We start from the raw sequence: 27,446 nt of genomic DNA on the forward strand, positions 1-27,446 counted from the left end.
GTCTGAATCTCAGTCATCCAGCAACAGGTGCTGAGAGAAGGAGAAGCAAGTACAATGTCTTTGTTCCTGGGATCAGTTCCAAAAACAAAATGACATTGTCCTCTCCCTCTTCTGCAGCACAAAAGCAAACCGTCAATGAGCAGATGTTTCCCATGGGTCTCCCTTCAATGGCCCTGGGGCAGAGAATGGCTCCACCCAAATAAGGGCAGCTCTCAGTGCAATCCTAGGATGGCGCAATAGTTCCAACTCTAATGGGCTAGTGGCTCATTAGGACTAAATTAGTCCACAGCTACAAATACTCATTTCTCATGAACAGTAGATGCAAGATTGGATACGCTCACGGGGCACATAGACCCAGTAAGATCTTCCCAGAGGGAGGTGGGGAGGTGAGAAGGTGGCTCTGCCCTGCCTTGCCATTCAGGCACCTCTATTTCTGCTTTGGGCCTTTTTCTTCACCCTGGTTTAACCTCAGAAAATTCATAACCATGTGAAAAAGAGTAAATTTTTTTTTTAAAGTAATGAATGACAACTTTATTTTTCTTACACTTTTAACGCTGATGAAAAACCTTCATTTCAATTGAAAAGTATGGTAACTGTATTTACTCATTAAATATTATTAAAGTTTTCTAAAGCACAACTTGAAAACATCCAGCATGCACGTTTAATATCAGTACAATGAATTCAAGACCAAGTATACATGTTACATGCAGCAAGGCTAGATTATCATCATCATCATCATCATCGTCATCATCATCATCATCTTCACATTTTCTTTTCAATGCATTTGATGATTCATTGGCAGTATTTTGTGATGACACCATATTAGTGGTAATAAGAATGTTTTTGGACCCAATTAATGAGGGATTAATCAGAACATTCTGAACTGCTGAGGTTGCAAGAAAAGTCTGCAGCTTTTACAGCTGGAGACTGTGAAGTAGGCATCTGTACTGTAAACCTTTGACCTGTGAGGGACATGGGAGTCCCTACTTTAGCTGAAACAGACATGGTCTGTGGGGTTGGTGTGCCTAGTGTGGGAGTACTTGGTCTGCTAGTAACTGAACCAACACTTAACCACAGGACTGTTATTCTTCCCGCAGAAGTTGATGCCTTTTTCTGTAAAGATTTCAGCCTATAGTTTGGAGCTGTTAAGCAATATCTATCAGGTGGCAACCTAGGCCCTGAATATGGCTTGATCAGTGGCAAAGGGGTTTGATTTCTTTGCCTTGCGATATCTAATAAAAAATCTCTTGGGGAAGGAGAGGTAAAAGACTGGTCAGCGCGGCACTGGATTGCCAATCGCACATCATCTGCATCAACAGTAGCTTTCTCAGCATGGCTTGAATAAATTTTTGCATCATCTAGAATTGTGGTCACATATCGGAAGGCAAACTCCAACATCTGATTTATAACTCTTGGCTCATATTCTGTAATCCCCATATCCTTCAGGATTTGTGCCATCATCTGTGCATCTTTCGGCATGCTCTTGGGAGAAGCCATCTTGCCAGACTCCATGATATCCGATGATCAGATTTCTCAAGCTAAATCACCAACATTAATGTATTTCAGTCCCGATTTTGATGCAAGTTCTTTGCCTAGTGTGGTTTTTCCAACCCCTGGTGTACCTGGCCTCTGCCCTTAAAGTTCTTGACGAGGGTGAGCAGGATGTTTGGAAGCAACATCGAAAAAGAGTAAATAAAATAAAATGAAGACAGTCCCTATATTTTATTTATTTATTTATTTATTTATTTATTTATTTATCTTTGAGACAGAGTCTCGCTCTGTCGCCCTGACTGGAGTGCAGTTGCACACTCTTGGCTCACTGCAAGCTCCACCTTTGGGGTTCACGCCATTCTCCTGCCTCAGCCTCCTGAGTAGCTGGGACTATAGGTGCCTGCCACCATGCCCAGCTAATTTTTTTGTATTTTTAGTAGACGGGGTTACACTGTGTCAGCCAGGATGGTCTCGATCTCCTGACCTTATGATCTGCCCGCCTCAGCCTCCCAAAGTGTTGGGATTACAGGCGTGAGACACCGTGCCCGGCCTTCTAATCTCAATTTTTATTCTCAGGTTTCTAAATTTACTCTACGAACGTCTCTTGGAACAAATGACTTGCCCTCCAAAAATACACCACCAGACACTCCTACTGGAATCATCTCCCTTGAACACCCCTTTCATCCTGATGTTGGCTCCTTGTTCTCTCCAATGTTAATTGTGAACTCTCTATTCCCTCCAACATCTAGCCTCTCCTTATCTGCTCACCTGTTCTCACTGCTCCCAAGCAGAGACGTCTCCTTAGAGGAGACCTCTCTCTCTATGCCTGTGTCCCCCACCCTCACCCACCATTGCCTCATCTTCAACTCGAGCCTCATCCCTTCCCTTTCCATTCAAATGCCTCCATATAATTGAAGCTGTCACTAACCCACCTGACACTCCGTGCCTTCTGAGATCTTGTAGCATCACATCTGCACGACAAAATTTGTACTTCATTATATTTGACGGAACACATGGGGAATCTTTTAAAATATGGCCAATTGTGGGCCCAGAGTATCTCCAGGGAAATCAGCAGGCCATCTCCTAAAACACCTTAGAGGGTGACATTCATTAGCTTAAAAAATATTTCCTGGTTCAGAATTTCTCTCCTGGACTTGCAGGCTCAGACATCAAATGGGCCATCATACCATGAGTAGACTATTTCTTAGGAAAGACTTACCTTACCCAGGCCCATAAGATCCTCTGGTCATTTGTCATAAACAGTAAATGTAAGAGGCGACACACCCACTGAATACACAGACTCAGTGAGATCTTCCCAGAGGGAGGTGGGAAAGTGACTCTTTCCTGTCTTGGCCTTCAGGCACCTCTATTTCCATGCCGGGCCTTTCTCTTCACCCTGATTTAACCTCAGAAAATTCATAACCATGTGAAAAGGAGAAAATAAAATAAAATAAAGATAGTGCCAGTACAGAAGAGTGGTTATGAATGCCAGACTGCCTGGATTCAGACTGACTTTACTACTTGCTGGCTCTGCAAACTTGGGCCAAGGACAGAGCCTTTCTGGGCTATATTTCCTCGTTTGTTAAATAGAGTTATTCATAGGTAGTAACATCCTCAAAGATTGTGGTGATGATTAAATGAGTGATAACTGTTGTGAGGATTAAATGTGTAAAGTGCTTGGAACCAAGCCTTGCACCTAGTAAGCACTCAGTAGAGGTTAGCTATTATTTTTAATTAAATCAGAGGAGTAGTTTATTGATTTATGATTTCAAATATAAGTGTTACAAAGAAGTGATAAACTCTAGCCAGCCTAGCCTCTGCTTAGTAAACATGGACCAAGACCAAGAACTTTTTTATGGGATTCAAATAATGAGAAGCAATAGAGCATGATGCTTTTAATCCTGGCTTCAGTACTTAACTGTGTAAACTTGGATGGCCTATTTAATTTCTCCAAGCCTCAGTTTCTTCATCTGTAAAACAGAGATGGTGATAGGATCTTCATCACAGGGTTACTATTAAGATTCATGGAGAAAATCAACATAGGGCTTCAGATTCTGCCTAGCACATAGAAACCATTCAATATATAATAGCTCCTGTTGTTAATATTTAGCCCCAGACCAGTGTTTATTTCACTATACTCAGTTGCCTCTTGAAACGATCAGCCCCTCCTTCTCTCTTTTCCATCTTTTATTTTCCTCAACACCCAGATCTCATCTTTTGACACTTTTATCTGTATGCACATTCATAAAGAACTTTCAAAGAACCTAGATTACCACAGAGAAGACCTGCTTATCTGTAGTATAAAGACAGGTGCCCAGTGGGAAGACCAACACTTTAGTGGAGCCTGACATATGATTTGTGTTACATTGGGCTGGATATTTAACATTAGTCTCATTTTTCCTCATCTTGAGCGATCAACAGTCAATCAATATAAAAGTGATTTTTAAAGTTTAAGGTGCTATACAATGTCTAACTATTTTATACCACTACTTGAAAAAGAACACACAGTGACGGGAAACAAACTGGACCCCAAAATAAAAGAACTTGGATTTCACATCTGCAAACTAGAGATATTAATAACGTTTTTATGGCACTACCCGAGTTGAAATAAGGGACTGAAAACTCAGAGAAAAGACAGATTCTGTAGAAATGGCAAACAGAATATAATCCTGGTGCGGGAGGGATATTGAGGCATTTCACTTCTGGTGACCCAGAATTTAGGTGAGCAATGAAGCACAAAATGAACACAGAATTTGCTCCTCAGATACTTCCTTGTCTTCCCCCCCATCTATTAAAATGGCCAGCTCCCCAACTAAGAACCGAGGACTGAAACCCAAGTTTGTCAGCAATCCAATTCTTATTTCTCATTTATCTGTACTGAGGTTCATTAGAGACTCAGGACTGGGTTTTCTTCCATGCCTGGAAAATATTACACCCACCAGTCATCTGCAAGTACGAACAGTGAACTTCAAAGCAAATGACTGAGCCTGAAAATAGATTCTTTCTCCAAACGGCACTAATAGAATATTTGCCCCAAAGTTTTGAAATCCAGAATGCCTGGAACATTCTTGTGAAGTCGTAACTAAGCAGGCATACTACAAAAGGCCTCACAACTCCAACATCTATGCATATTATGGGATAGAGCTCCCATTGACCTAAGAATAGTCATGTTGGCTGACAACCAGCATCCTCCCACTTGTCTTCTGGGTATGATCAGTGTTAAAATGCAAAATGCTCCAAAATAACTATATGTCAAAGTTCTCAGTCATTTGCAGCTTAATGTTAATAAGCATCAGATCTTTTTGTGAGGAAGTGTTACCTTTTCAAGGGAGAAAACGCTACACTGAATCAAAAAGCAGTGGACGCTAGCCACTTTACAATTTTCCTTTGGTCAGGCCTCAAGTTGCTGCTACTGATTCAATTAATTCCAAAGGACCACTTCATATTATGGGACCTCTTCACTTAAGAGAGAGCCTTCCCTTTTTATCTTTAAGAGAAGTAACACTACAGTTTTGAATTTGACCATCTGAACGGGAGGAAATGTAATGCGTCAGTTTATTTGAAAATTACACTGGGTCAGAAAAATATCTTAAGAAAAATTTTAATGTTTCATCACAGTAAAAGACAAATTGTAATCCCACAGAATACTGAGTAGATAAAAGAAAATTAGAAGAACCTAGAAATGTCCATTTATTTCCTTACTTGAATTGAGACAGATGAATTATTTTCTACAACCAAAAAGGTACAGGTCCACAAAGAGGTTCTTGCCGGGCGCGATGGCTCACGCCGGTAATCCCAGCACTTTGGCAGGCCGAGGTGGATGGATTGCTTAAGCACAGGAGTTCAAGACCAGCTTGGGCAACATGGCGAAACCCCATCTCTTTTTTTTTTTTTTTTTTTTTTTTTTTTTTTGTGAGACGGAGTCTCGCTGTGTCGCCCAGGCTGGAGTGCAGTGGCGCCATCTCGGTTCACTGCAAGCTCCACCTCCCGGGTTCACGCCATTCTCCTGCCTCAGCCTCCCGAGTAGCTGGTACTACAGGCGCCCGCCACCACGCCCAGCTAATTTTTTTTGTATTTTTAGTAGAGACAGGGGCGAAACCTCATCTTTACTAAAAATACAAAAAATAAGCTGAGCGTGGTGGCGGGCACCTGTAGACCCAGATACTGGGACGCTAACACATGAGAATCGCTTGAATCTGGGAAGTGGAGGTTGCAGTGAGCCAAGATTGCGCCACTGCCCTTCAGCTGGGCGACAGAGGGAGACTCTGTGTTCAGGTCCACAGAGAAGTTCTCCGAGTAGGGACAAAAAAAAAAAAAAAAAAAAAAAAAAAAAGCAGCCCTTTAAAGAGCTGGATTTTATCAAAAATGAGGGAAACTAGAAAGTATCTGTGTCCAGGTATCACATTCAAAACTTCAGTGTCATTCCTCATAGAGATAAAACGGAAGGTTGTCTCCTAAGTGAAATGGTTCCTCAGCTTGATTTTGGAATGAGGCTTGATTTGGGAGTAGCAGCGACCTTCATTGAGCATAGCTAGCCCAGGCCTGGCCATAGCATTGGAAAATGCCCTGGAAGGGCCCCAGAGATGAGGGCTGTAGTTTTGCCTGCATAACAGGGGAAACGAGGGCCTTGAGAACTCGTATCTTGGGAGGCCACTTCTTGAGAAAACACATATGACAAAAGGCTGTTAGCAGCTTTAAGAGGTACAAAGAGTTCCCAAGTCTAGCGAGCTCAGTAAGGGGCCTCAGCAGCTGTTTGCCAAAAATCAGAAGAGTCACCTGAAATTATGCGTGGGAAAGAGGACAATCGAGATGTTTTGACTGGGCACTCCCTTTCCCAGCGGGAAGTACAGCAAATCTTCCTTCCTCATTGTGGCAGACTGAAGCTTCAGAATGTGTATTAGCGCTCTGCAATACAGGGAAGAGGGCAAGTTGAGCGCCACTGCAGGAAAACTGGCCAAACAGCTATCCATTGGTGGTCATTAAAATAAAATAAAGCTTCTCAGTTTGCGGAATCACATTTTATGCGGATTTTTCATTTTCAAGTTTGTAATTTGGTTCCCTGAATGGTATTCTATGTTTGGCACCTGGTATCTTGGGTGGAAGTTCCCAAGTCTAACCAGAATCACAAAGGAAGGGAATGTGAGGTTGTGGAGCATGGGGGAAAAGGCGCAAGAACCAAGTCCCCACAGGGTGGGACTTGGAAAGGAGCACATATGTCCCCAAAAGATTTATACCACTGTGTTATATAGATCCATTCCTCATAGCCCCGAACTGAAAACGAATCAGCTTTTCAAACAACAGGAGAATAGGTAAACAAATTGGGAATTTAATAAAATAATTCACAACAATAAAATGAACAAATCACCGAGACTTGCAAAAATATGGATGAATTCTGAAAGCATCATATGGAACATAAGTACAAACTGAATGACACCATTCTTACGAAGTTCAAGTAAAGGCAAAATTAATCTATGATGATAGAAATCAAAGAGAGGTAACTTTTGAATACAAAGGGGTTTTGACTACAAAGGGACATGAGAGAGCTTTCTGGAGTGATAATTATATAAATATTTATGTATGCAAAAATTCATCAAACTATATTTCAGGTTAGAGAATTTTCCTGTGTATAAACACCTTGTTTTAAATTCACTTTTCAAAAGAAATATTATTTAACAAGAAAGAACAATCTGTACTTTAAAGGTTTGGTAACTCCTTTCCACTACACTAAATATTTTGCCTTAAAAAAAAGTTTGACAACCCACACACATGCACACTCATTCTTCACCCTCCTACTTGACATAATGTTGAATACTGAATTAGTCTTCAATAACTTACACTTTCATAAGAGAAGCTCTTCATTCTGAAATCTATGCAATTCACTAAATTGTACTGTTCACACTGCTTTCATCATGTTAAAATTCTCAACAGGTATTTCATTATTTCTTACCAGGTCTTGTAATAAAAACAAGTGTCAGTATGCAACCAAATGTAAACCAGCTCCACCCAGGAAAATCATAACCTTGCTTTTAACTCTATTGTAAATTATTGTATAGATGTCATGTTTTCAATTACTTTTAAGTTTTAAGAGTTACTTACACAAATGTTTTCATCTATGGCTTTTCTCACTGTAATTCGTTAAGTCCCCTTGAATTACTGCTCAAGTGTTTTTAGCTTTTATTGTTTAAAAAAATTGAATAACCTCAAATTGCAAGTTGGTTGTGCAACCAATCACCACAATGGTTTCATTTTACACACAGCATGACACTGCTGGTGTTTCTGGGGCTTCATGGCCTCTGCCCATCCCGTTGACTACTGCTCTGTGTTCCAGTTAGCCTCACCTCCTGTGTTTTCGCTTCTCCCCTCCCACCCTAGCCATCAACCACAACAAGGAAAGTTCATCTGACCTCCCCAGAGCTTTCACGTGTTTCTCAAGGAGCTGCGTTGTGGATCAGATCTTTACATTCCCCTCCTCTTTCTCTGCTATTCTCTCCCACCAATGCTGTTTGATTACAATTTTGCAACTTTAAAAAGAATAAGGTGGCAATTACATCATTTCCAATAAATATTTTTCTCCCACATCTTGTTACCTGAGGAGCAGGTCAGCTGAAAATATGCATTTTCCATTTGTAAGGGGTCAGTTCTGCATATGCTGTAATTTAGTTTATGTCTGGTTTGCAACACACACCTGCGGTTCCAAATGAAACCCCCAAACAGACTGACAAGTGCTTTAATGAAATAAACAGGAAAGAACATAACCTAGCAAAACTTCCAGAGCCCAATCGTCTCCAAATATATGACTTTATTTCAGTGACAAACGTAGCCAAATATTAAATAAGGAATTGAAACATTTTTAAGTGTTAAAGAGAAAGCACCCTTATTTATTATAGTTCATCTCCACAGATCAGAATTCATATGTATCTTCAGGTCTTCTTTTAGGATTCTGAGACTCCCAGACTCACAAACCTATAACTTAAACACAGCTGGAGCTTGCTCGCTGTTCTGGTTTTATCTTCCTAGATCTCCTTAATTCTCATGACTCTAAGAGGATCACTTACTCACCACATCTGTTCAAGGAGAAACCAAATGTCTTGTGCCTTTCCTACCAACCAAAGCACCTGCAGTAGAGTTTTCAGACATGGCTTTCAGAAGCAAAACGCATAGTGTACTGGAGACACATCTAATGCTTCCATAATTTTAGATATAGAAGTAGTGTCGATGAAGAGTGAAGAAAAAAAAATGTTTGTGAAATTGCCAGCCTATCAACTCTCAACAAATTAGAAGATGCCACTCACCTAAACCCTACTTTGGTCTAATGAATGGCCAGCTACTTGAACTGATGGCTCCTTTGCTTATCAAACTAGCATCTGTCAATCCTGGCAAAGTAAGGAATTGTAGCTGTGTGTCCTCTTCCAATGCTACAACTAATTTATTAGGGTCTTAAATTCTTTTTGATGGATTAAGAGTCCTGGTGAGCACAAACAAGCCATTAGATTGACAGCAAAATTTTTCCACACTATAGTGATTCACTAATGTGTTGACTGCTCCACACATTAATCAATTAGGGAACTTAAAGAATAGAAAATCTGAACTATTTTTAATTTGGTTTTTCCTCTTTTCACATTGATATCACTTATATACAATAAAATGCATAGGCTTTGAGTGATGAATTTTGGCAAATGTGTATATCCACGTAACCACAATGCTGGTCAAGACAGAAAGCATTTCCATCAGCATTAAACGTTCCCGTGTGTCCCAGTCAACTCACCACCACCACCCAGAGGCAAGCACTGTTGTAATTCCTAGTACCATAGAGTAGGTTTGCCTGTTCTAAAGCTTCATGGAAATGGAATCATACAACTTGCACTCTTTTGTATCTGACTTCTTTCGCTTGACGTAATGTTTTCAAGATTCATCCATGCTGTGTTTATCCATATTTTATTTGTTTATTATATGGATAGACCACAATTTGTGTTTTCTTTTTTTATTTAAAAAATTAAAAGAATGCTTTACGAGTTTGCCTGTCATGCTTGCACAGCGGCCGTGCTAATCTTCTCTGTATCATTCCGATGCTAGCATCTGTGCTGCTGCAGCCAGCACTACCACAGCTTATTTACCACCCTCCGGGAATGGACTCTAGGTTTTTCCAGTTTGAGGCCATGATAACTATAAGTCTTCAGGTGAACATACACTTCATTTCTCATAGGTAAATACCTAGGATTGGACTTGCTGAGTCATAAGGTAATCCTAAGGCTTAACTTTATAAGAAATTGCCTGGCCAGGCATAGTGGCTCACGTTTGTAATCCCAGCACTTTGGAAGCCTGAGGTGGGCAGATCATTTGCGCTCAGGAGTTTGAGACCAGCCTAGGAAACATGGGAAAACCCTGTCTCTACAAAAAAATACAAAAATTATCCGGGTGTGGTGTCACAGGCCTGTAGTCCCAGCTACTCAGGAGGCTGAGGCGGGAGGATCACTTGAGCCCAGGAGGCAGGGGTTGCAGTGAGCCGAGATTGTACCACTAAACTCCAGTGTGGGTGACAGAGCTAGACCTTGTCTTAAAAAAAAGAAAAACCGGCCGGGTGCGGTGGCTCCCACCTGTAATCCCAGCACTTTGGGAGGCCGAGGTGGGCAGATCACAAGGTCAGGAGATTGAGACCATCCTGGCTAACACGGTGAAACCCCGTCTCTACTAAATATACAAAAAATTAGCCAGGCATGGTGGCAGGTGCCTGTAGTCCCAGCTACTCGGGAGGCTGAGGCAGGAGACTGGTGTGAACCCAGGAGGTGGAGCTTGCACTGAGCGGAGATTGCACCACCACACTCCAGCCTGGGTGACAGAGCGAGACTCCACCTCAAAAAAAACCAATTTTTTTTTTTTTAACATGAATACTTCCACCTCCACTGATGCCCACATGCCAGCCTCAGCCACAGGCCCACTCTTTTTTTTTTTTTTTTTTTTGAGACAGAGTCTCACTCTGTTGCCCAGGCTGGAGTCCAGTGGCACGATCTCGGCTCACTGCAACCTCTGCCTCCCAGGTTCAAGCGATTCTCCTGCCTCAGCCTCTTGAGTAGCTGGGATTACAGGCAAGTGCAACCACACCCGGTTAATGTTTGTATTTTTAGTAGAGTGGGGGTTTCACCATGCTGGCCAGGCTGGTCTCGATTGCCTGACTTTGTGATCCATTTGCCTCAGCCTCCCAAAGTGCTGGGATTACAGGCTTGAGCCACCATGCCTGGCCGCCACAGGCCCACTCTTAAAAAGATAATGCATAATGTAAGATTTTGGTTTTTTTTTTCTTTTGTTTCTTTCTGCTCTGACAGGTAACTTTGATTGTCGTTGACAGTTTTAAGAATTCAATACCAACCACTGAAGGGGTATGAATATCCTTGCTTAAAGAAAGTTAAAAAGGCCAGGTGTGGTTGGCTCACACCTGTAATCTCGGTACTTTGGGAAGTACTGAGCAGGTGGATCGCCTGAGGTCAGGAGTTTGAGACCAGCCAGGCCAACATGATGAAACCCCACCTCTACAAAAAATTAGCTGGGTGTGGTGGTGGGTGCCTGTAATTCCAGCTACTTGGGAGGCTGAGGCAGGCGAATCACTTGAACCTGGGAGGCAGAGGTTACAGTGAGCTGAGACCATGCCACTGTACTCCAGCCTGGGCAACAAGAGCAAAACTCCATTTGAAAAAAAAAAAAAGTAAAAAAAGAAAGTGCTCCAAAGAAGACTTAACTCCCCAGATCACGCCTTCAGAGGCTCTGCCAAAAAAGAGATGCTATGTTCATTGTTGCAAACGCATCCATTCCTGGGTTACCCTCTGAACTTAAGCAGCGGGAAACTTTTTTTTAAATAATACCACTTGGTTTTAGCAGTGAAATCACTGCTAAAAGGGAGAGTATTGTGCAAATTCAAGTTATAATTAAATGCTTGGTAGTAAAGTAATCTTGGGCAAGTCTTTCCCTTTGTTTCTGCTTTGGAGACTTGGGGTTCCCCAAATCCTCTTGGATGGCGCTCAAAGGCCAGCCCTGGCGTTAGAGGGAGGACAGTTGTTCATGTTAAGACAGCTCCAGTTTTGCATGATCAGCAGCCATGCTCTACACAGGATTAAGATTTATCCCTCTGATAATATGAAAAACAAGTAAACAAAAGGCACTGCTTGAAAATAATGATTTACCACAGAACACATTTTGCTTTAGTCAAATCTTTTTTTTTCCTAAGGAAAAAGTATGTGGGCTTATCTCTTGAAAATGCAAGCATGGCTGTGAACACTGGGGAAATTAAAAGACTGAATAGAATAGATTTCTTATGCATGCCTATGCAGGGAGTTGCATGGCTTATTTATTAAGTTGTGTGCTAGGGGAGGATTATCTGCTTCGGACTTATCTATTACTTTGTGACAGTGATTTTTAAATATGGGGTAGTTTTGTATTGTACAAAGCCAAGTTCAAATGGAATCTTAAACTTAGTAACTTTGGGAGCTTTGGCTATGACTTAGAATTTGGAAAATCAGAGACATAAACATTGCCTTCACCATGAGCTTTTGCCCAGAAAAGGAAAGAATTTGATGATATTTTATAGCCTTTTGACATCGCATCAATCATTCTTTCATAAACATAGAGGTCAGTAGAACATTAGCACAGGTGTCTAGAGCAATGAATGCCGCTTAACAAGGCTGATGGTCAGTACATCCCAATTTACTGCAGTAGCAAAAAAAGAACTAAGACAGACATGTCTCTGTCATGTGAGAAAGAGATGCATACTCTAGAGTCACATATTACAACAGGGAAACAATGGACACAAGTGTGAATATCAGTGCAGCTTTCAGCTCAATTCAAAGGCAAGAGTGGTCTCATTTATTAAATGGGATAGTTACGACCTGGTGCCTTGAAGTTATATGTCACCAGTTAATATTCTGCACTAAAGATGCTTCTTATTTTTAACATGAAAAGTATGCAATAGCTATTAGCCAGTCTTCAGAATATTGTTCAGAATCTAAATTAATGCTATTACTCTTATTGTATTTGAGGAGAATAAAGAGAATACATATACAGAGAATAAAGATATATATTGACCTTCAAGAATGCTTGCCCCTAGTCCTGATCAAACTTACACTTTTGACCAAAAATATGAATCTCTACAAAGAGTTTGTGAAATACTCTGTGATAGCTCTTTAAAATGACATTATCAAAATATCAGTTCATTTTGAACCAAAGCATAGAATGTGCAACATTAAAAATAGGATGGATTTTGTCCTATCCTGATACCCACAGTTATGCCTGCAGCTCCTGCACAGGTAACCCTGTTATTGCCTCTTGACAATAACCCAGTTGGACAAGATATTTTATTAGAAAATTCTTTTGGAATGCATGGGCCTCTTGCTATTAGAAAATACTTTCTAACTAAAGAAAAATGTATTGTTTCCATTGAAGGGAATGAGTGGCCTATTATTTCAAAGCAGATCCTTTCTTCCACAGATAAGTCAGTCAATATTTGTTTTCATTCAAGAATCAGAGTTCCAAGCTAGCATAGTTCTTACAAGTATTGTCATGGTTGATTGGCACTAGGAAACACAAGTGTAACGAAACTGATCCCCTGCTCAGCCCTGGGCAAACTGGTAAGGTTAGTCACACTATTTTAATAGCCAGCAAGGAACCAACAGTCCAAAATCCCTTTCTAACATCTCTTTAAGAATCTAAAAGTATCTTATTAAAATGAATCTCCTTTTAGTTCCTGAGTTCATATCATACTTCTAAATGATGCAGAGTAGCAGGTATATTTGCTTCTAGGGATGCCATAACCAGATGACTTAAAACAACAGAAATGTATTCATTCACAATTCTGAAGGCTAGAAGTTCAAAATCGAGGTCTTTGCTGGATCATCTTCCCTCCAAAGGCTCTGGAGAATAATCCTTCCTAGCCTCTCATATCTTCTGGTGGTTGCTGGCAATCCTTGGCATTCCTTGGTTTGTGGCAGCATCACTTTTGTCTTTACATGGCCTTCTTCCCTGCATGTCTGCTTCTCTCTGTGTCTCTCTTCTTACAAGCATACGAGTTATAATGGATTTAGTGTTCACCCTGATTCAATAGGACCTCATTTTAACTTAACTTATTACATCTACAAAGATCCTATATGATAACATTCACAGCGCAATGGACTAAATGCATCCCCCACCAAATTCATATGTTAACCCCAAGGTGATGGTATTAGGAGGTGGAGTCTTCAGGAAGAAATTAGATCATGAGGCTGGAGCCCTTATAAATGGGATTAGTGCCCTTATTAAAGAGTTCTCTTGTCCTCTCAGCACCATGTGAGGATTCAAAGGGAAGTTGCAGTCTACAACCCAGAAGAGGGTTCTCACTTGCACCTGATCATGCCGGCACCCTGACCTCAGATTTCCAGTCTACAAAACTGTGAGAAATGAATTTATGCTGTTTATAAGCCACTCAGTCTATGGCACTTTGTTATAGCAGCCCCAACAGATTAAGACACACAGGTACCTGCAATTAGGACTTCAATATATTTTCTACAATGGTTGAACTAGTTTATAGTCCCACCAACAGTGTAAAAGTGTTCCTATTTCTCCACATCCTCTCCAGCACCCGTTGATTCCTGACTTTTTAATGATCGCCATTCTAACTGGTGTGAGATCGTATCTCATTGTGGTTTTGATTTGCATTTCTCTGATGGCGAGTGATGATGAGCATTTTTTCCTGTGTCTGTTGGCTACATAAATGTCTTCTTTTAAGAAGTGTCTGTTCATATCCATTGCCCACTTTTTGATGGGGTTGTTTGTTTTTTTCTTGTAAATTTGTTTGAGTTCTTTGTAGGTTCTGGAGACTTCAATATAGCTTTCGAGGGACACAATTCAACCTATAAGAGTAAATCACCCCCATCTTCATGATTCCAGTGGTTCTCGCCTCTGAACACACATTAGCGTTACTTGAGGTAGTATTAAAAACAAACAACAATGCCTCCTCCATTCTCCCCACTGCCATAAATTAAATTTTAATATCTAGAGCAGAGGTGTCCAATCTTTTGGCTTTCTCGGGCCACACTGGAAGAATTGTCTTGGGCCATACATAAAATACACTAACACTAACGATAGCTGATGAGCAAAAAAAAAAAAAAAATTGCAAAAACCTCTCATAATGTTTTAAGAAAGTTTATGAATTTGTGTTGGGCTGCATTCAAAGCCATCCCTGGGTTGCATGCAGCCTGTGGGCTGCGATGCGAGTTGGACAGGTTGGACAGGCTTGATCTAGAGGAAGCCTGGATGCCATGATACTTTAGAGCTCCTCAGGTAATCCTCAAACACAGCCAGTGTCAATAACCCCTCACAACCTTGAGGAATGATATCTGTAGCTAAACACAAGAAGGACTACTAAAAACGGCTTTTACTATGACTTCCTTTGTCCAAAAATGTCCCCTCCGAGCCAGCCTGGTTTTAAGATGTAACTCAAACTCTTGCAACTTTTTCAGCAAATTTTGAACTGACAGTAAAAATGTGTATTTTAACACTGAGAAAGCTCCCAACAATCTAATTCACCCAAAAGAAAAAGTATATGGTGATTTAATCTCAAAAGTCAATTTTTTTTAATGTAAAATTAATCTAAATACCTATTTAACTGTTTCAACTGATCTGAAACTTGTCTTAGAGCAAGACAAGTTTCTTGAACATGAATGTTCTATGTTGTTCATTCCTGGGATACTAATAAATATTTTCATCTAGAAGAAATTGTGACCTTTCTAACATGAATGTCAACAAAGAATGCAAACTTATTTACAATAAATGATTTAGGGGAAAGAATTCCTAGTTTCAGATAAGTGAGGTTTTTCTCCTAGACTTTCTCATTGCTTAGTGTTTTTCTCTCCGCTTAAGCTGGAGCTAGGAAGGTACTTTTTGCTATTTGTTTCCTCACTCTCATTACCAGTTCTTTGTTTTGTTTTGTTTTTTTAATTAACATTTCCAAGAAATCACATTTTCTGAAGAATACTCATGCTGAGATGACCGGCAGCAAGCCACTGAGATCCTATTATATGCTGGATTGGCCAGGAGGACCAAGTAAAAATGAAACTGGATGTTCATCTAAGCAAATCAAATATACTCCTTCATGCACCCATCCTATTTCTTTTCTCTGGGCTCTGAACATCCACACGATCACAGTGCTTTCATCGAGGTACTTTTCTTTCCTGCCAGATCTGGAAGGGGAAAGATTCACTTCTCTTTCCCAAAGTGTCAACTTTTGTTGTTATTGATGCCGCCAAGCCTGCAATTACTTGATGAAGCTAATGGGCAAAAGCACTTAAAGGGCCACGCTTTGTGGTTCCATTGTCATAATCCATGTAAAATGAACCAGAGCCAACACAGCCTGACAAGCTTTCAGCCTATTATTATTGGCGGCTTATTTAAATTACAGGTTTGATTAAATTTATAATTTGGCCATTCTACTTAGCACACTTGCCTTTTCTTTTAAAACTAGCCTCAAGAGAGACATTTACAAAATTCCTTTCTCCAGCTGTCAGATGTGAAAAATGTCAGTGGCATGGGTGGTCAGAGGGAGGGGTTGAAGTGTACTTAGAATAGTAAACTTAAATACAAATGGAATTTCACAGCTAACTATTCTTTACTGCTATGTCAACGGATGTAGCATATGTATTTATTTTTGTTTTAACTCCCCTATTAATCCTGCCATAGCACTGGGAAAAGAGTGCTGTGAAAAGCAAGTTCCCATATAATCCTCTTCTCTCTTTCTTATCCTGATTAGATAAGCCCTTAACAAAGCATAAAGTATTTAAAGCTACTGCATTCAACGCTAATATTTTAGCTGAGGAGTAAGGATATCACTTCAGATGTCCTTCTCCGGAAAAGAACAGTATTTCCCTGAGAAGTCAGCAACATACAAATATGTTTAAGACTGGGCAGTTAGGTTTTAGGCCATTCAAAATCTGCACTATCAAAAGTGATAACTAAGGACACCCTCACATATATATTTTATTGCAGCAAATGTGAAGGTATCTTGCAATAAAATTAAATCTAATATGTATGATACATAGCAAATTTCATTGTTCATTTATTCAAACAATAATTACTAGGCATGGACCCAGGGCCAAACACCATGCTAAGTGCTGGGAAAACTTAGACACAGCCTCGGTGATGAACTGGGAAGATGGGCATGGAATGGATAATTATAAGAGACGCTGATTAAGTTCTGTAAGAAGACTGTGTGCCTTGCTGAAAATGACCAGAGAAATGGAACTCTATGTCTCTACCTGATTGTGGGGGTGGCAGGGAGGTTGTGAAAGGCTTGAAACAAGAGATGACTTGGGCATAGATCTTTAAGAATAAATTATTTACAAAATTAATCAGCCAGGGAAGGGCACTGCAAGGAACAGCAGATACAAAAAGTATGGGGTCACGAAATGGGGAGGTAGATTCAGGCGAAAGTTTGAGGTTTAGCCTGAGTAGCTGTAGAGCGTCAGAAGTAGGAGATGCAGAAGGCAGTGCAGACAGAATCATGAAGACGTTTATGTGTCAAGCTAAGTAGTTTGAGCTCATCTTCTGAGCCAAATGTTGTGTAATCAGGTGGCTCTTCAACATAGTTAATGGCTCCACATTGTGTTGTGTTTTGTTTCCGTTTGTTTTAAAATATTGAGCTAATATTTAAAACTCAGGAGTTTCCCCCAAAATAATCTGACATCTGGCTTTTTTACTTTTAACATAGAACTTCTGCCAACACTAGGCCTATGTTTCCACATGGATTTATTTATTTATTTATTTATTTATTTTTACTTTTTTTTTTTTTTTTTTTTGAGACGGAGTCTCGCTCTGTCGCCCAGGCTGGAGTGCAGTGGCACGATCTCAGCTCACTGCAAGCTCCACCTCCTGGGTTCACACCATTCTCCTGTCTCAGCCTCCCGAGTAGCTGGGACTACAGGCACCCGCCACCATGCCCGGCTAATTTTTTGTATTTTTAGTAGAGACAGGGTTTCACCATGTTAATCACCTGTATCTCAGTAGCAGCTGGCTTCCCCACACAGGACACACAGTTGGCCACAGTTCGTACCATTCCCTATAATATTTCCAGTATGAACAATGAGTGTTAGCTGCCATTTATCATTGAACATAGCCTTGTTTTCTTTGTAGTAGAGAGAAATGTTTCTCTGTACCCATTTCCGTACCACAGAAGGGGAAACAAGAGATGGTGAGGGGACACATGATTACTCACAGCCTAGTCATTTATGTTACCTGCCTGGCTTCTAAAGTTTACAACCCTAGGTTTGTAATCCCTGCTCTAGACAGAATGAAGGTAATGACAAGATGAAATACCTTTTTCTAGTAAGTTTTAGGGCTTTGACTGGAGCATTATTAAGTACTACCTGACCACAGAACTCAAAATATTTGAGTCCTGTCTTAGATTTTCTTCCCAGTGATCATCTTGAGGGATATAAACTCCCATGTGACAAAAGAAAATGGAAAGCATGACTCATTTCATCATTATAGACCGAGCTTGTGCCCACCATCCCATGGCAGAGCTTGTTTATTAAACTGGCTAAAGCACGTGGTTTAGGCTTAACACAGACAGGGCATCTCTAGGCCTCTTCCAGCTGGGCAGGGCTCAAGTGATAGTACCAGTCCACAGAGTGCTTCAGAGGAAGAGAAAGAGGTGGCCACACCTGGATTGCGAAGGTAGGTTCTGACTCAGCTTACCCCCTGGGACAGGACAAGACAGAGGAGTCATATTCATGGTCCTGCATATTTATAAGGTGAGTCCAACCATGTCTGGGAATTTGACTGCCCCTCTGCCTGAGACCTTCAAAAAGGAAGCTCTGGCTATAGTGTGAAAAAGGTGGCTTGGGAATGGGGAGATTGGTCACAGGAATATCACTGAGTAGGCAAATTTAGTTGTCTATGCAATAAACGGCACCTCATAACATCAAGGTTGGGTGGAAACAATTTGTGTTTAACAAATGGTACAAACAGAACAGCAGGGTAGTGAAACCTGGCACCACTTCCCCAGTACACCTCCTATGCACTGCACAGGTTACCTCAGCTCCATATATATACCACTAGATTCTAAACCAGGAATATTAAGTGGACAAGACAAAAATGGGTCCCTGCGGAGTATCACTTTATACTGAAACTAGACTTGGCAGAGGTCTCAGGGAAGCCCATTAGGAGATTAGATGCCCAACAAGGGCACAGTTTAAGGGCAAGGGGAACATTTTGTTGACAAAAGGTCTCTCCTGCCTCTGTCATGACTGGAAAGGGAGGCAGATCCGCCTCTGGGAAACAGACTGCTCGTCCCACATAGAGACACAAGTAGCAAAGGCGAGACTGCATGTGTCTCCCTAAGAGAGGGAGGCTTGGGTCAAACACAACAAGCAGATCAAGTCAGAATCTGGCACAGTCTTCCCAAAGTATGTGGTCAGAGGAGGGCAAGTGCAACTGTCCCCAGGGCCACATAGGACTGATTGCTACTTGGCTCTAACTCCCCAGACTCCCATTTGAGTAAGGAGAGTGCTCGGCTGCAGTAGCAGAAACACAGACTTTTGGGTGGCTTAAGCAGAGAAGGGTTTATTCACCTCACGCTACAGAAAGTCCAGCATGAGCAGCCCAGAGCTGATGCAGTGGCTCAGCCATGTGGCCAGGGATGCTACATCCCTCCTCCATCCTTAGCTTCTTGGCTTGTCACTTTATGATTGTCAGCAAGAGGTTGCAGGCTCCCTACCCCATCCACAGCTTCAGGTTCACATTCAAGGCAGGATGCTATTTACAGACAGGAAAGATACAAAGCAACTTCTCAAAGACAAGCAGAGATGAAAGGAGGAGCCCATGGCATAACCTGTCAGCTTCCTAGATCTCCCAAATATGCAGCTCAATTCCTACCCATGCATTTCTGACAACACCTAGTATCCATACAATAAATGTTTCATTTTATTTTGTCTTGTTTACACTAGCTCAGTTTGTTTTTGTTGTTGTTTTGTTTTGTTTTTGTTTTCATTTTCGTTTTGAGACAGGGTCTGGCTCTATTGCCCAGGCTGGAGTGCAGTGACGCCATCTTGACTCCCTGCAACCTCTGCCTCCTGGGTTCAAACGATTCTCCTGCCTCAGCCTGCCAAGTAGCTGGGACTATAGGTGTGCACCACCACACCTGGCTAATTTTTGTATTTTTAGTAGAGACAGGGTTTCACCATGTTGACCAGGCTGGTCTCGAACTCCTGGCCTCAAGTGACCCATCTGCCTAGGCCTCCGTAAGTGCAGCAAGCCACCATGCCTGACCTACGCTAGCTCAATTTTATTTCTGTTATCTGCAATTTTTAAAAAGTGATATCTAATGCATCCACGAGGTCAGATACACCTGTGATACCCTGAGATACCTCAGGGTTTTGTGGCCTTTCAACTCTATGCTGAAGGTCCATTTCTTTTTTTTTTTTTTTTTTTTTTTTTTGAGATGGAGACTCGCTGTATTGCTCAGGCTAGAGTGCAGTGGTGCGATCTCGGCTCACTGCAACCTCCGCCTTCCTGGCTCAACCAATTCTCCTGCCTCAGCCTTCCGAGTAGCTGGGATTACAGGTGCCCGCCACTACGCCCAGCTATTTTTTGTTTTCTGAGTAGAGATGGGGTCTCACCATGTTTACCAGGCTGGTCCTGAACTCCTGACCTCAAGTGATCTGCCCGCCTCAGCCTCCCAAAGTGCTGGAATTGCAGGTGTGAGCCACTGCACCTGGCTGAAGGTCCATTTCTTAGCATTTCTGTAATTACAGCTAATGGCTTATACCATAACAATAGAAATGAGAGCTACTATTTACTGAATACATGCTACATGCTATGTGTACTGCTCAGGACATTTTACATTCATACTTTTCATGCTAACCTAACCCTGACAAGTAAATGGTCTTATACATAAGGACCTTGATGCAGAGAGAAGGTACTTTGCTGAAATGGAGCAGCTCCGAATGATAAAAAGCTAGATTGGCCTGACACCAAAGCTCATTCTCCTCTGCTAGGGTTTTTCAAAGTGTGATCTGAACCATCTGTATGTATTAAATTCACATTGAGTATTGTTAAACATTGAGATTCTTCAGTCATTTTGTTTTGTTTTGTTTTTTGTTTGTTTGTTTTGAGACAGAGTCTTGGTCTGTCACCCAGGCTGGAGCGCAGTGATGTGATCTCGGCTCACTGCAAGCTCCACCTCCAGGGCTCATGCCATTCTCCTGCCTCAGCCTCCTGAGTAGCTGGGACTACAGGCGCCCGCCACCACACCTGGCTAATTTTTTTGTATTTTTAGTAGAGACAGAGTTTCACCATGTTAGCCAGGATGGTCTCGATCTCCTGACCTCATGATCTGCCCATCTTGGCCTCCCAAAGTGCTGGGATTACAGGCGTGAGCCACCACACCTGGCCCTGAGTCTTTTTTTTTTTTTTTTTTTTTTTTTTTTTTTTAGACAGACTGAATTAGAATCTCTGGGGTTGAGACTGGAGGACAGAATTGGGAATCTGCAGTTTAAATAAGCTTCCCAGATAATTCTTCTACATGTTAAAGTTTAGAAAACATAGCCTCTCTCCTCTTAGAGGCTCTCCTATGGTTAGTTCCTGCTAGGATGTTGTGTGGAGTCAACAGTAGTATAAAGAAAAATAAAAATTAAAAATAAGAGGCTTAATTGTCGCTGTTGAAAAGAAGCAAAGAAACTTTTTCTTTTGCTTACAGGATTTACTTTAGAAAACCTATAATTATAAGTACTTTCTCCTCTCTTTGAAATGCACATAAATCCTTTTGAAAACAAGATAGGTCTTTTACATGCTTAATGGCCCAGGAATGTCTTTCCCAAGGACCTGAGAGCCATCTTTCTGAAAAGCAATCGCCAGGGAAGATAGTCCCCCATCTCCCAGTTTCTGTGGGAAGGTAGGAGCCTAACTTCCATGGCTGCCTTGTTCCAATTTGCAAAACTCTCTCCTGTCATAAAGATAGGGGTTTTGTTTTTCTTCTGGATAAATCAAAAAAGCTAACACAGGCGATCACCCCAGTTACCAGGAAAAGTTAAAATGAACTACATATGACAAATGGTGCCATCAAGCCCTCTTGCTTGAGGACTAGTTATTGTGTCTTTTGAAAACATTTGCAATGGGTAGTAACTGCTTGGCTATAGAAGGGGATGAGATTGCTTTCTGTCTCTGAGATCTCTTAGTGGATTGCCTGTGATGTGTATCACACTCTGGTTTAATGCTTATTCAATAATACAACTGTTTTTTCTCTTCTAACTTTGTGGACAAGAATCCTGGGTTAAGATAAGATTTTGTTTTTAATTCCATTTCCCCAACAGTAGCAATGTTCCTACAAAGTAGGAGGACAAAAAAAATTTTTGAATGCCTCCTAAATCAGCTTGGTAGAAAAGATCCCTGGAAAAATGATATGGTTCCTGGCCATATCGGGGCAAAGATATAATGCACAAGAGACATGGGCCACAGCCTCATCTCACATGTACTGCACACTCCCCCTTACGCTATGGATAAATCCCCTCCAAAGAACCACCTCAGTGTTTTCATCTGTGAACAGGGATTCCATAACAAGACATAACCAATGGAAGCTCAAGTCACTGCCCTACACAAGATTCCGGTGAAAGTGATTACCCATGAAAAGGTCAGGTTAGAATGATGCTGGGAACCGTACTTGTAAAAGCTCATTTCGGGCAATAACATACAATGGAATAAGATGATCAAGTCTAGAAAGGTTAAAACTGAGAACTTCCACCCACATCCTTCCCTGAAAACCCACCTCCAGCTCCCCAACTCCCCAACCCCCCAGGGCAGATTTTCCTGTGAAAGCTGAAGAGGCCTGGGTTCTCTGCATGAGCTCATGCTGCAGGTTAGGGCTGGTAAACTAACCCCACCAGCAACTGAAGGGAAGCTGAGCCAGGGACACAAAGGCCCTGGAGAAAATAAATCGGTTCCGTCAGGGATGGAAGCACTTACTTTCCTTAAAACTACAGAAAGAAGACTTATCCCTTCTGCCATTCTAGAGTTTTCACCTGCAAGGTAGATAAGAGAAAACTTAACTGAAGGAATTGAGGGAAATGCGAGTCAAGAAGATTCCAGGAGTCTTTGTGTTTGGTTTTTGTTTTTGCCCTCAGTTGTTCTAGTGCTTTCTATGTGGAGAAATCGGCTGAAGCAAAGAAAAGACGGCATGAGAATACAGTTCTCAGAACTCTACCAGATGACGAATGGAGAAATGAGTATTATGTATCTTTATAATAAGAATGTTTACACATTTACATAAGAAAATCACAATGTTTTCTTTATGAAACATTTTTGATTGCCAGCTATGTGCCAGGTAGCGTACTAGGTGCTGGGAATAAACAGGTGAACAAGATAAACACAGTTCTGTCCTCCTAAAGTTTACAGTCCAGTTAGAGGAACAAACAGTCCAACGAGACAACAATCCCCAGTTGTAGTAAGTACTGAAAAAATAACTAAAAGGCTGATGTGAGAAGGACTGGAAACACCTTTTTGAGTGAGGGTAACTCGGACAGGCCTCTCTAGGTATGTATGGCACTGGTGCTGTTATGTTGAGAGTATGCCTCCTGGATAGGATGTGATGAAATGGCACTTCACATCCTCCCGACGTGAGAAATCATGAGAAAAACATCAGAAAAGCCAGAATTGAGGAGCAGTCTACAAAATACCTCACTAGTACTCCTCAAACTACCAAGGTCAGGAAAAACAAGGAACATCTGAGAAGCTGCCTCCGCACAGAGCTGAGGAAGGAGGCATGACAGCTAAATGTGGTGTGGAATCCCGGATGGGGAGAGGAGAAGGACGTTAGTGGAAAAACTAGCGAAACCAGAGTAAATTCGAAGTTCAGACTAAACATCCCAGTGTCAACTAGTGGGTGTTGACAGATGTACAGTAGGAGACATGATGAACATTAGGATAAGCTGGGTGAAGGGTATGCACTATTTTCTATAACACTTCTAGAACTTTACTGTGAATCTGAAATTCTTCCAAAATTTTAAACTTTATTTTTTTAAACGTAAAGATGAAAACACACTAGCCCTGCAAAGATGGTACACGTGTGTGTCCTAGTATGTACAGGATCCTGTTCTGAGTGCTAAGGATTCAGTAGGGAACAGTCTTCTAGTTACTGATTCTTATTTTATTTAGGAAAAAAGAGCCATACTTGGCACACAATGCTTGCCAATTTTTAACCAGCCAATGCTGTGATATTTCTTGCTCTCCTCCATTTTCTAAAGCAAGCTGAATTGGTTGGCTCAAATCCCTTAAAATATTTTGTTTCAATTATTTTCCACAGAGTCAATTAAAAACTCTTAAACTGATAAGCATATTATGAAACAAGGAAGGAAACAGAACTGACTTCATCTTTCATTTAAAATTACCTGCAGCCAAAAGCAACGTTTAAGTTCCCTGTTTCTTAATGTTTTCTATTAAATGAATAAAAAATATAACAATAATCAAAGCTTCTTCACAAAAAATCCAGCATTCGCATTTTCACTCACTTGCAATTCAGTTAAAGCATGAATGTTGAAAGAAAACTTCCTCTATGCTTTTAAACACAGGAATGGACCACTTGCCCAGAGCCTGGGCCCAGAGCCTAAGTCAAATCCTTGACTTATCTCTAATTTAACTCTAGGTTCAGACTCTTTGTCATTGAGTATAACAGTGACAATTCACCTTAGATTTCCATTTAGATGAACGTGCTTCTGTCCTGAGAAGAAGTGTCCAGCCCCAGTTTCATCTAATGTTTCCAGCTAATCCTTAACAGCTCCAAAACTAACTCCAAAGAAAGCAACACAGTCAAACTGTGTGTCCCTCTCTCAGGACAACGTCAATAATGTACCCACGGGCATTCAGAATGTAATTGCAAACTTCAGCCCGAGGCCAATAAAACTTCTTATCCAGTAGATAGACAAATAAAGCATGTAATAAAAAAAATTAAAAATAAAATAAATAAATAAATAGGATGTGTTACGTGGAATGCCTTGGTTGAGTTCATTATGGCTATGCCCAAAGTATGGAGGGGAAGATACAATATGAAAGGGTCATATGTATCTTCAGTATGTACGTAACTTACCATATGAAAGGGTCATATGTCACTTCATATGAAGTTGCAATATGAAAGGTTTAGCAGTCCTTTCTTGATCAAGAGAAGACGTTGCTGGGTACTGAATGTGTGGCCCACTTCCACTCCACTCAAGAAAGGTAATGCAAACAGTTAATATAAGCTTTATAACTGTCAGAAAGCAACAATGTGCAGCACTCTACTGGTCGCTCTCTAGCGCACTGCTGGAAGAGTGGTCGTGGGGAAGAGGTGCCCCTCCGAGATGACAAACTGTGTCTTGGATGTCCCCTCTCTGTCTTACCCTTCCCTCTCTCCAACCACCTCCAACCTTCACTTACAAAACAAGACCACAACCCAACTCTCCATAAGTCAAATCTATCACTCCTGAGGGAGGACACATTCTGGGACAAGGAAACATTAACATAAGGCGAGGCTGAAATAAAAAGTCAGTGTGTGGACACTTATTTGCCTCAAATGATAGACCCTGCATTTCCTCTGTGCTGGGTAGAGCTGGGATATTAATATTGAATACTTTCATTGTGCATTATCTCTGGATCTCTAATGTTTAGGACTTTGAGATTAGTTTTGCTTTTCATTTTAAACACAAAAAGCATTTGCTGGCTGAAAGTCATCTGTTACTGGCGTCCCACTTTTCCCTTTATTAGCTGCCCAAAAATGTGTGTGTGTGTGTGTGTGTGTGTGTGTGTGTGTGTGTGTGTGTGTGTACAGCAGAAAAGCTCAGTTGTTTGCTTTGCAGCTATCAAAAGACTTTAGAACTGAGCTTAGAGGGGGTTTGGGGAATGACATAAATCTGTTGGTTTCCACATAGGTGTGAATCTGAGGAGGAGGTGGTGCCCTTGAAAAGATATGGATTCAAATGAGGACATTTCCCCACTTTCAAAGTGGGTGCTCATGGTGCCTGCTGTGCCCTGAATCACAGCGAGAATAAAGTTGAGAAAAGAGGTCCTTTTAGGGCTTTCACGGAACAGCCTGTTCCATGTGGCTCCCAATGGCAAGGAAAATGAACAAAGCGGTACACACTGTTAGCTGCCTACATAGTACCTATTCCTCCTTCTTCCTGCTAATATAACCTTAATTTTGACCAGAGTGAAAATATGTCCCACCCCACAGAATAAACTTTGACTAGCCTAAATCAATCATGACCATCCCATTGCTAACTGTCCCAGACATTTCTGTATCAAGGGATGGCCATATGATCCAGTTCTGTTAATGACTTGTCAAGGGAAGTCAGGCAGGGGTCTTCAGGGAAAGTTGTACTTTCCTAACAAAAGCAAGAGAAATGCTTGGCATTATCTTTTTCTTTCCCTTTTCTTCCTGCCTTGAACACAGATGTGATGTTCAGCTGGAACATTTTGCTATCCAAAAAAAAGGCCAAGAGAATCTTAGACATGCTAGCTCTAATGTTACTGAGCCACTGAGCTAACAATATCAGCTTGTTACATGAAAACAATAAGCCTGTAGTCTGGGTTTCTATTATTCATATTAGAAATCATTTCTGGATTTAAATATTTGCTCATCTTCTATTGCTTTGATGGAAGAGTATAAAACAGTGGTTTCTCTTGAGGAACATCAATCCTTAAATCGATGTTTATTTGGGATTTCCTTTATACTCCATTATCTGTTCAGCTTTAAAGTTCATGCTTCCATGATGGTCACAAGAACCTGTCCTAGTGAGGGACCAACCTGTAAAGAAATGACAGCCGTGTTTTTCCCTCACAGCTCAGAACTGTCTTAATCAAGATAAGACATCTGCCTACCCTCTGACCCCTGGATTCCCCTCTACCCCTACTAGTCTGCCTTAGCTACACACAGAGAAATGGCTTTCACAGCCAGTTAACACCGTGGTATGGTGGGGGGCTCAGGTGCAGAAGGAAACAATTATTCTCAGTAAAAACAAATCTAAAAAAACTGCCAATGAGAAGAAGGTGGATCTTAACATTAATGTCACAGCAGGAAAGTTTGTGCAAGAGTATTCTCCTATAAAGGGAAGAAAAGTTTGCCTAACAGAATGAAAGGCTAATATCTTTCAGTAATTGACAAAACAGGAAAGACAATCAATCATTCAGGACTCAGGGTCGTACATAGGCAAACAAGCTGTTCTTCTGGTGACACACAGTCTTGCATCAACTATAGATGACTACCTACTGTCAAGTGGCCACACAAACCCCATGGTCTCTCTGAGAGAGCTGCTAGAAGAATTAAGTGCTGTGTGCTCTGAAAAACACTGCCAGCATATGGTAGGTGCTCAGTAAATATTTGTTTAATGAATGAACATTTTCTGACTTTGAAAGGACAGAAAGCCACTAGCTTCTGCAAAGTGACACTGGCCATATTTCAGTTTATATAGAAGAAACAGATGGGCAAGAGGAAATTACAGTTTACCCAGACTATGATGAGATGACCTGGTTTCTGACGACACCCATATTTAACCTGCAGGAAGTAGCCTATGTGCACCCAAGCATTTTGTATGAAAACAGGGATAATTTTCAGGGAGTGTGGTATGGGCTCTGGAATTAGACTGTTGGGGTTCAAACTGAACCTCACCCCTAACAGCTGTGTAACATTTGGAAATATTTAGTTTCCAAAATTATTAAGTCTCAATTTCCTATGCGGTACAAGAAAGAACAAGAACAGTAATGACTGCAGAATTCATTTATGTGATGGTCAAAGAATTAATCTCTGTGTAGTACCAATGTATGACAGCCACTCACTAAATAGTAGCTATTTTTGTTATTGTCAGTTTCCTCATTGGCAGCATCTAACTTGTCATCTCACCCATCAAGCTTAGCCATCAATTTTGCAGAATTCACAATTTCTCTTTTGCTTTTATTCAAAAGAATTTGATTTTTTTTTTTTTTTT

General features: G+C 41.1%; 1 non-coding gene and 1 pseudogene across 1 annotated transcript; both read right to left on the reverse strand.

Annotated features, from left to right (window-relative positions):
• Window positions 1-626: 626 nt before the first annotated feature.
• LOC105465027 (transcription initiation factor TFIID subunit 9-like) lies at window positions 627-1,644 on the reverse strand (annotated as a pseudogene).
• Window positions 1,645-9,481: 7,837 nt separating this feature from the next.
• Window positions 9,482-9,588, reverse strand: LOC112423781 (U6 spliceosomal RNA). Its single transcript, XR_003014333.2, has one exon. It is a non-coding gene; the product is annotated as a U6 spliceosomal RNA (small nuclear RNA).
• Between the last annotated feature and the right edge of the window lie 17,858 nt (window positions 9,589-27,446).

This window comes from Macaca nemestrina, chromosome 13 (assembly GCF_043159975.1).
Source record: "Macaca nemestrina isolate mMacNem1 chromosome 13, mMacNem.hap1, whole genome shotgun sequence".
Taxonomy (NCBI): domain Eukaryota; kingdom Metazoa; phylum Chordata; class Mammalia; order Primates; family Cercopithecidae; genus Macaca; species Macaca nemestrina.